The sequence below is a fragment of the Triticum urartu genome, chromosome 1 (assembly GCF_003073215.2).
Source record: "Triticum urartu cultivar G1812 chromosome 1, Tu2.1, whole genome shotgun sequence".
Lineage (NCBI taxonomy): Eukaryota > Viridiplantae > Streptophyta > Magnoliopsida > Poales > Poaceae > Triticum > Triticum urartu.
In genome coordinates this window covers 231,078,097-231,086,110 of record NC_053022.1, presented here as the reverse complement: position 1 = coordinate 231,086,110, position 8,014 = coordinate 231,078,097, and positions in this window count along the sequence as shown.

The following is an 8,014-nucleotide window of genomic DNA, read 5'->3' as shown; positions in this document are numbered from 1 at the left end:
CTATCTCTCTCCTTTCCCCTCTTCAATTGATAGCCGTAGCTCCCCTGTATGCCATGGCCGGACCTCCGCGCCCGCAGTTGCTTGCCAGGGCCGGTCCCTTCCCTGGCCGCACTCCCGTTGCCCCGGGCGCTCCCCTGCACTGCACCACGCCCCTGGCCGCCCGCGCTGGCCGCACTTGGCTCGCGCGCTGCCGCTGGCGCCCGCGTGCGCTCGGTCGCCCCTGACCGCGCCGTCGCCCGAGCTCCCATGCTGCTATGCTACTCCTTGCGTCGTTGCTGCTTCGCTGCTACTTCCACCACTGCTTGTTGCTGCCGGTAGCCGCTGCTGTGTGTGCCTGCTACTGCGCTGCTCTGCTTCATCGCTGCCGTTGCTTACTGCAACTACGTACTCCGCTGCTTGCTAGCTACCGCTGCTAATGCTCTATGGCCGTGGCCGTGTGTATGGTGTGTGCATGCATGATGTGTGTGTGCCCGCTATGTGAGTGTGCCATGCTTGTGGCCGGCTGGGCTCTGCCCACTAATAGATGGCCCTTGTTTAGATTAGTACTAGGTTTAGCTTTAATTAGTGCTAAATTAGTCTAGTAACTTATGACATGCGGGACCCACCGTTAGATTAATCCAGGAGATTAAAATAAATAAAATGTTAATTAAGTGTTTGTGCCAATGACACCTAGGACCCATCTATAGTTTGACCAGTCAATAGTCAAACAGTTAACTGGACTGTTGACTGAGTCAACTAGGCCCGCTTTCAGCCACATATGCACCTCTCTGGATACACTCTCTATATACCCATAGCATTTATTCTTTTATTTCGAAATACTATTAACTTTAGAAATTTTAGAAAATCATTTAAAACTTCAACAAATCATATAAAATAAACTGTAACTCGAAAATAATTTATATATGAAAGTTGCTCAGAACGATGAGACGAATCCGAATACGCAGTCTGTTCATCCGCCGCACATCCCTAGCATAGCGAAAATGCAACAATCCACCTCCGTTTCATCTGTCTGAAAGCATCAAACACCAGGAATACTTTCCCGGATGTTTTCCCCATCGTCGGTATCACCCATCCCTATGTTAGGTCACCCCTAGCACCGCGTATTGCCATGCTATGCTTTGTGTTGCTTTGTTTTCTCTATTATTTATTTGTGTTCCCCCTCGTTACTTCTTTCCGGTAGACCTCGAGACCGCCGCCGATACCCCCGTGATCAACTACATCGACGACGACCCCTCCTTCTTGCCAGAGCAACCAGGCAAGCCACCCCTTGATCACCAGATATCGCCTACTCTCTTCTCTACTGCTTGCATTAGAGTAGTGTAGCATGTTATTGCTTTCCGTTAATCCTATCCTGATGCATATCCTGTCATTGTTGCTCCAGTTATTGATACCTTACCTACAATCCTAAATGCTTAGTTTAGGATGCTAGTTTATCATCAGTGGCCCTTCATTCTTGTCCGTTTTCCATGCTATACTATCGGGCCATGATCACTCGGGAGGTGATCACGGGTGTATACTTATATACATATTATATGATACCTATGATGACTAAAGTCGGGTCGGCTCGTAGAGTACCCGCGAGTGATTCACGGATTGGGTCCGAAAGGACGTTTGTCCCGACGGCCCTCTGAGTGGATCTTTGTGGCAGAGCGACAGGGTAGGTTGAGACCACCTAAGAGAGAGGTGGGCCTGGCCCTGGTCGGCGTCTGCGGTTATTTCAAAATAACATGCTTAACGAGATCTGGGTATTTGATCTGAGTCTGGCCACTGGCCTATACGCACTAACCAACTACGCGGGAACAGTTATGGGCACTCAACGTCGTGGTATCAGCCGAAGCCTTCGTGACGTCAGCGACTGAGCGGCGCGCACCGGGTTGGACTGGAACGCCTGCCCTTGTATAACGGAGGCTAGGTCTGCTCGCTGCCCGCGTACGCAATGTGCAGGTGTGCAATGGGCGATGGACCCAGACCCCTGCGCCATAGGATTTAGACCAGCGTGCTGACCTCTCTGTTGTGCCTAGGTAGGGCTGCGACGTGTTGATCTTCCAAGGACGGGCATGACCTAGGAAAGTGTGTCCGGCTAGAGGGGATCGAGCATGTTGGGAAATGTGGTGCACCCCTGCAGGGAAGTTTATCTATTTGAATAGCCGTGTCCCTCGGTAAAAGGACGACCCGGAGTTGTACCTTGACCTTATGACAACTAGAACCGGATACTTAATAAAACACACCCTTCCAAGAGCCAGATACAACTGGTGATCGCTCTCTCACAGGGCGACGAGGGTAGGATCACCGGGTAGGATTATGCTATGTGATGTTACTTGGTGAACTTACCATCTAGTCTCTTCTCCTGCTGCAAGATGGAAGTTACTAGAAGCGTAGTCTTCGATAGGACTAGCTATCCCCTCTTATTCCGGCATTCTGCAGTTCAGTCCACATATGCTACCCCTTTTTCATTTGATACCAATGCATGCATATGTAGTGTAGCTCCTTGCTTGCGAGTACTTTTGATGAGTATTCACGGTTGCTTTGCTCCCCCTTTTTCCCCTTCCTATATCCGATTGCTGCGACCTGACAATAGAGTCCAGGAGCCAGACGCCACTGTCGACGATGACTCCTACTACACTGGAGGTGCCTACTACTTCGTGCAGACCACATACGACGACCAGGAGTAGTTTAGGAGGATCCCAGGCAGGAGGCATGCGCCTCTTTCGACATGTATCCCAGTTTGTGCTAGCCTTCTTCAGGCAAACTTGTTTAACTTATGTCTGTACTCATATATTGTTGCTTCTGCTGACTCGTCTATCATCGAGGTCTTGTATTCGAGCCCTCGAGGCCCCTGGCTTGTAATATGATGCTTGTATGACTTATTTTATTTGTAGAGTTGTGTTGTGATATCTTCCCGCGAGTCCCTGATTTTGATCGTACACGTTTGCGTGTATGATTAGTGTACGGTCAAATCGGGGGCGTCACAAGTTGGTATCAGAGCCGACTGCCTATAGGAATCCCCCTTCCAAACTCCTTGGCCGAAGTTGAGTCTAGTCATTGCAAAACTTTTAACTAACATGGCTGTGCGGCTTACGGGCCCATGTCACCATTGGGTGGTATTAGGATCTTTTATTCCTCATCTATACTCTGGGATTCTGATCTCTCTTCTATTCGGGTTAAAATATTTTGCTAACTCTAACTCTAGGTTCTCGGAATTACTTCCTTCCGGAGAGCCCCTTATTATAGATGATCGCCTACTGCACCAGAGCATTCAGAAGATACTCTCCGAAGTTATCCCGAGAACTCGTGCTTATTGCGTTTGCAATTCCCTTCCACCATCAACCCCTATAGATAACTACATGCACTTGCCATTCTTACCTTAGTCCCCAGTTGCTCTTGTTATTACGCGATACCTCAAAATACTTGTTGTTGTTCCAAAAATCCTTGTGCCTACTGCCTGACAGTTCCTTGTCACCTTAATACACCTACAAATTAATCCTCACACACACCAAGGATTTGTTTCTCCCCAGTTGTTCATGTGTTTCACCAAAGTCTTCGAAATACTAATTGATCTTTCAAAAATCCTCAACAGCCAGTTGTTCTTGAAATTCTTGCTTGCTTGCATTATGGTTAATCCCATAAGTATACAAATAGTAGTGGCATCCTTGGTCACTATCATTTTTGAGTCCATTGATTCAATAAGTTGCAAATGTTCACAATCATCAGTCGAATCTTAGGATTATCCTTCCGGCTCAGACGTCATTTTAAACATGAGCTTGATCTCGACCAACCAAATTGCCATCCATTGTACCCATAAGGCTATTCAACTTATCCATCCCTAATCAGAGAATTGCTTCTGATCCCTTGTCTTGGAATTAATAATTCCTTTGCATTTGAGCTTTGAGTTAGCCAGTTGTTTCTATAATCTGACTTCCTTGCATTCTTTCTTCCTCTGGTTGAGTACCGATGCTCACATCAGATCCCTTGTGGACCGCCAGACCCTTTGTCGGATTTTATCCGACTGTGTCCTTCATATTGAATAACCTTGTGAGCCTTTCCATGGGTATAATGCCTTTTGTGAATTGTATCCTCTGCTTTGTGAACCATGCTCTACTTTCGAGCTTGTATTATTTACTCCGAAGTTTGTGGTATATGTTCTAAGATGCCCTGATGGGTTGAACCTATGCCTTCCCTAATCCGTGTGAACTCGAAAGATTTCACGGGTCATATTTATCTGGTATTGCACCAGGTAAAATTGTCAACAACTAATGTCATTTTCGAAATATGAGAGGTGAATGAAAGGTTATGCGTTGAACAAGTGGGAGTCGACCTTGAACCCCGTGTTCATGCCCATGGACCCGATGTATATCTTATCATGGAAGCTTCTCTTAAAATAATTATCCCCTTGTTATAAGTTCATCTTGTATCTGTGGACGTGGTTCCGACCATGTTCTCCTTTAAATACCATTTCTCGTGCAAGTTTAAGCATTTGTCTTCTGCAGAGAAATACCCCAGTCCAACCTCTACTTTGGTCTGTCATCGAGTATTACCCCATGGTATCTCAAGATTATCATGGAACTTCATAACTTCTTATGATATCTCCATCAAGTACTACATTCTCACTTATTCTAATTTTTTCATGGGCTCTGAGTTATCAAGCACTCAAGGACACCGATAACTGAATCAAGTCCGCCCTATGGTTCAACTACTCTTGGTAATCCTTATTACTTGTGAGTTGTACTTGATGATGTGATTCCCAGCCGATTGGCTACATCATCATCGTCAGGTTAAAGCTTAACTATGTGTAACGCCCTCAATGCGGCTATATTTCCCACGTGTCAAAGCACGACTTAGAGGCATAACCGCATTGAAAGCAATGTCGCAAGTGAGGCAATCTTCACACAACCCATGTAATACATAAGGAAAAGAGATACATAGTTGGCTTACAATCGCCACTTCACACAATTACATGAATAAAGCATTATATCATCCAAATACACTCAAGGTCCAACTACGGAACCAAAATAAAAGAAGAACCCCAAATGCGACAAGGCCCCTGATCGACCCCAACTGGGCTCCACTACTGATCAACTAGAAACGGAACAACACAAAGGACAAGATCTTCATCGAGCTCCTCCTGAGCTTGGTTGCGTCATATGCACGTACTCATCGGCACCTGCAAGCTGGTTTTGGAAGTATCTGTGAGTCACGGGGACTCAGCAATCTCGCACCCTCGCGATCAAGACTATTTAAGATTATGGGTAAGGTAAAAGGGTGAGGTGGAGCTGCAGCAAGCGACTAGCATATATGGTGGCTAACATACGCAAATGAGAGCGAGAAGAGAAGGCAAAGCACGGTCGATAAAAGTATGATCAAGAAGTGATCCTAGAACAACCTACGTCAAGCATAACTCCAACACCGTGTTCACTTCCCGGACTCCGCCGGAAAGAGACCATCACGGTTACACACGCGGTTGATGTATTTTTACTTAAGGTCAACTTCAGGTTTTCTACAACCGTACGTTAACAAATTCCCATCTGCCCATAACCGCGGGCACGACTTTCGAAAGTTCAAAACCCTGCAGGGGTGTCCCAACTTAGCCCATGACAAGCTCTCATGGTCAACGAAGGAATAGACCTTCTAGCGGGAAGAACCGATCAGACTCGGAATCCCGGTTACAAGACATTTCGACAATGGTAAAACAAGACCAGCAAAGCCACCCAGATGTGCCGACAAATCCCGATAGGAGCTGCACATATCTCGTTCTCAGGGCACACCGGATGAGCCAGACGTCGGGTAAGCCAGCCCAGGGTTGCCCCTGGTAGCCTCGGACATCGCTCAGTTTGGACCAACACTTACAGAAGCACTGGCCCGGGGGGGTTAAAATAAGATGACCCTTGAGCCGCCCGAATCAAGGGAAATAAAAGGCTAGGTGGCAAATGGTAAAACCAATGTTGGGCCTTGCTGGAGGAGTTTTATTCAAGGCGAACTGTCAAGGGGTTCCCATTATCAACCAACCGCGTAAGGAACGCAAAATCCGGGAACATAACACCGATATGACGGAAACTAGGGCGGCAAGAGTGGAACAAAACACCAGGCATAAGGTCGAGCCTTCCACCCTTTTACCAAGTATATAGATGCATTAATTAAATAAGAGATATGGTGATATCCCAACAAGTAAACATGTTCCAACAAGGAACAACATCTCCATGTTCCAACAAGGAACAAACTTCAATCTTCACCTGCAACTAACAACGCTATAAGAGGGGCTGAGCAAAGCGGTAACATAGCCAAACAACGGTTTGCTAGGACAAGGTGGGTTAGAGGCTTGGTTTAACAATATAGGAGGCATGATAAGCAAGTGGTAGGTATCGCAGCATAGGCATAGCAAAAGAGCGAGCAACTAAGCAAGCAAAGATAGAAGTGATTTCGAGGGTATGGTCATCTTGCCTGAGATCCCGCAAGGAAGAAGAAGAGTCCATGAAGAAGACAAACAGACGTAGTCGAACGAATCCTCAGAAACGCGACGTTATCGGAACTAACCCGAAGAAGCAACACCGGAAAGAAGCAAACAACATAGTAAACAACCAACACATGAACATGGCATGATGCACAACTAAGTATGATGCATGTCCGGTTTAATGATAGATGGCATGTCAAAGTGCACAAGCAATCCTACAAATTAAGTGGAGCTCAATATGCATCGGGATGCATATTGACAAAACACCACATCAATTATTTAGTTCTCTCCCGTTTAAGTACTCAACAATATTAAATGTTGGTTAACATGGCAAGAGGTGAAGCATAACAAAACTATACCCATTAAACAGTTTAAATGGGGTCGGATATAACAAACAACAAATCCGGTAAATCCCCATATGCATTAGTAATTTATTGCAACAAAAAATTTAAACATTTTAATTGTTGTTATCATGATGCGGATGACATGAAAAAGTTTATGCAATTTTTATTAAAAGTGACAAGAGCATTATAAGGCATTTGTCACCGTGGTGGAAGGAAAAGGGTGCCACGGCAACGATAACGAAAACGGTGCCACGACAGTGTTCCAGTTCCGGTAACTCGATTGAGATACCGATGCAAAGGAGAAGTGTGTGGATGCGTGCAAAAAATGGTGGGGCGCTCCCGGATTCCGGGTGTCCCACGAGTTAGTGGCATGGAAAATGAGTGACAATACGGACACGGTGCAGACAAAGGGTGCATCTCATCCAACATGCATTCATGCGTTCACGGGCGTCGTCTCGGGGTTATACCTTTGAAGCGTGCGTTTTCGAAGTGTATCGAGTCGGCGTAGAGGAAGTAGACGTTCTCGGACGTCGAGGGAAGCAGTGGTTCACGCGACGGTAGTCGAAGTAGTCGTCCTATCGTTCATCGGCGATCATCGGAGCGGTAGTGGAAGTAGAGGTACATGACGACGGTAGAGATACTCGCGACGGTAGTGGTACAAGGTCGTCGGGGTACTTGTCGGTCCGGTCTTGACGGTCTCGTTTTTGCGACGGTAATCGTTCACGTTCCGTGGAAGTTCGAGTCACCGGTAAAGGATCTTGGCGGTCCAGAGGGGGTACTTGTCGGATCCACAACACTATGACTGTTCATGGCAGAGGAGCTTGATGTTCATGGGTCTCCCAAAGGTGTCGTGGTACTTGGCGACATCCGATGCGTAGAGGTACTTGGCAGTTTTGTGTAGACGGAATTGGCGCATCCGAAGGGTCACACTTGTCGTCATGGGAACTTGGTGAATCCGAGGTCTTCGAGGTCGTCATCGGACTTGTCAAATACATGACGTGGGTAGACGTTCACACAACGGCCTTCGCGACGGTAGTTGTACACGGTCCGATTTACTTGGCGTGTCAACATGTAGACGTAGCGCTTCCGAAGAGGAACTTGGCGTGTCCAAAATCTTCGGGGATAGGCCTTGGACTTAGCGGTGGTCTCCTCGGGTCAACGGCGATGTGCACGGGCCGGAACGCCCGGTGGCTTGGGATGTTCCAGTCCAAGGAGTAGACACGCA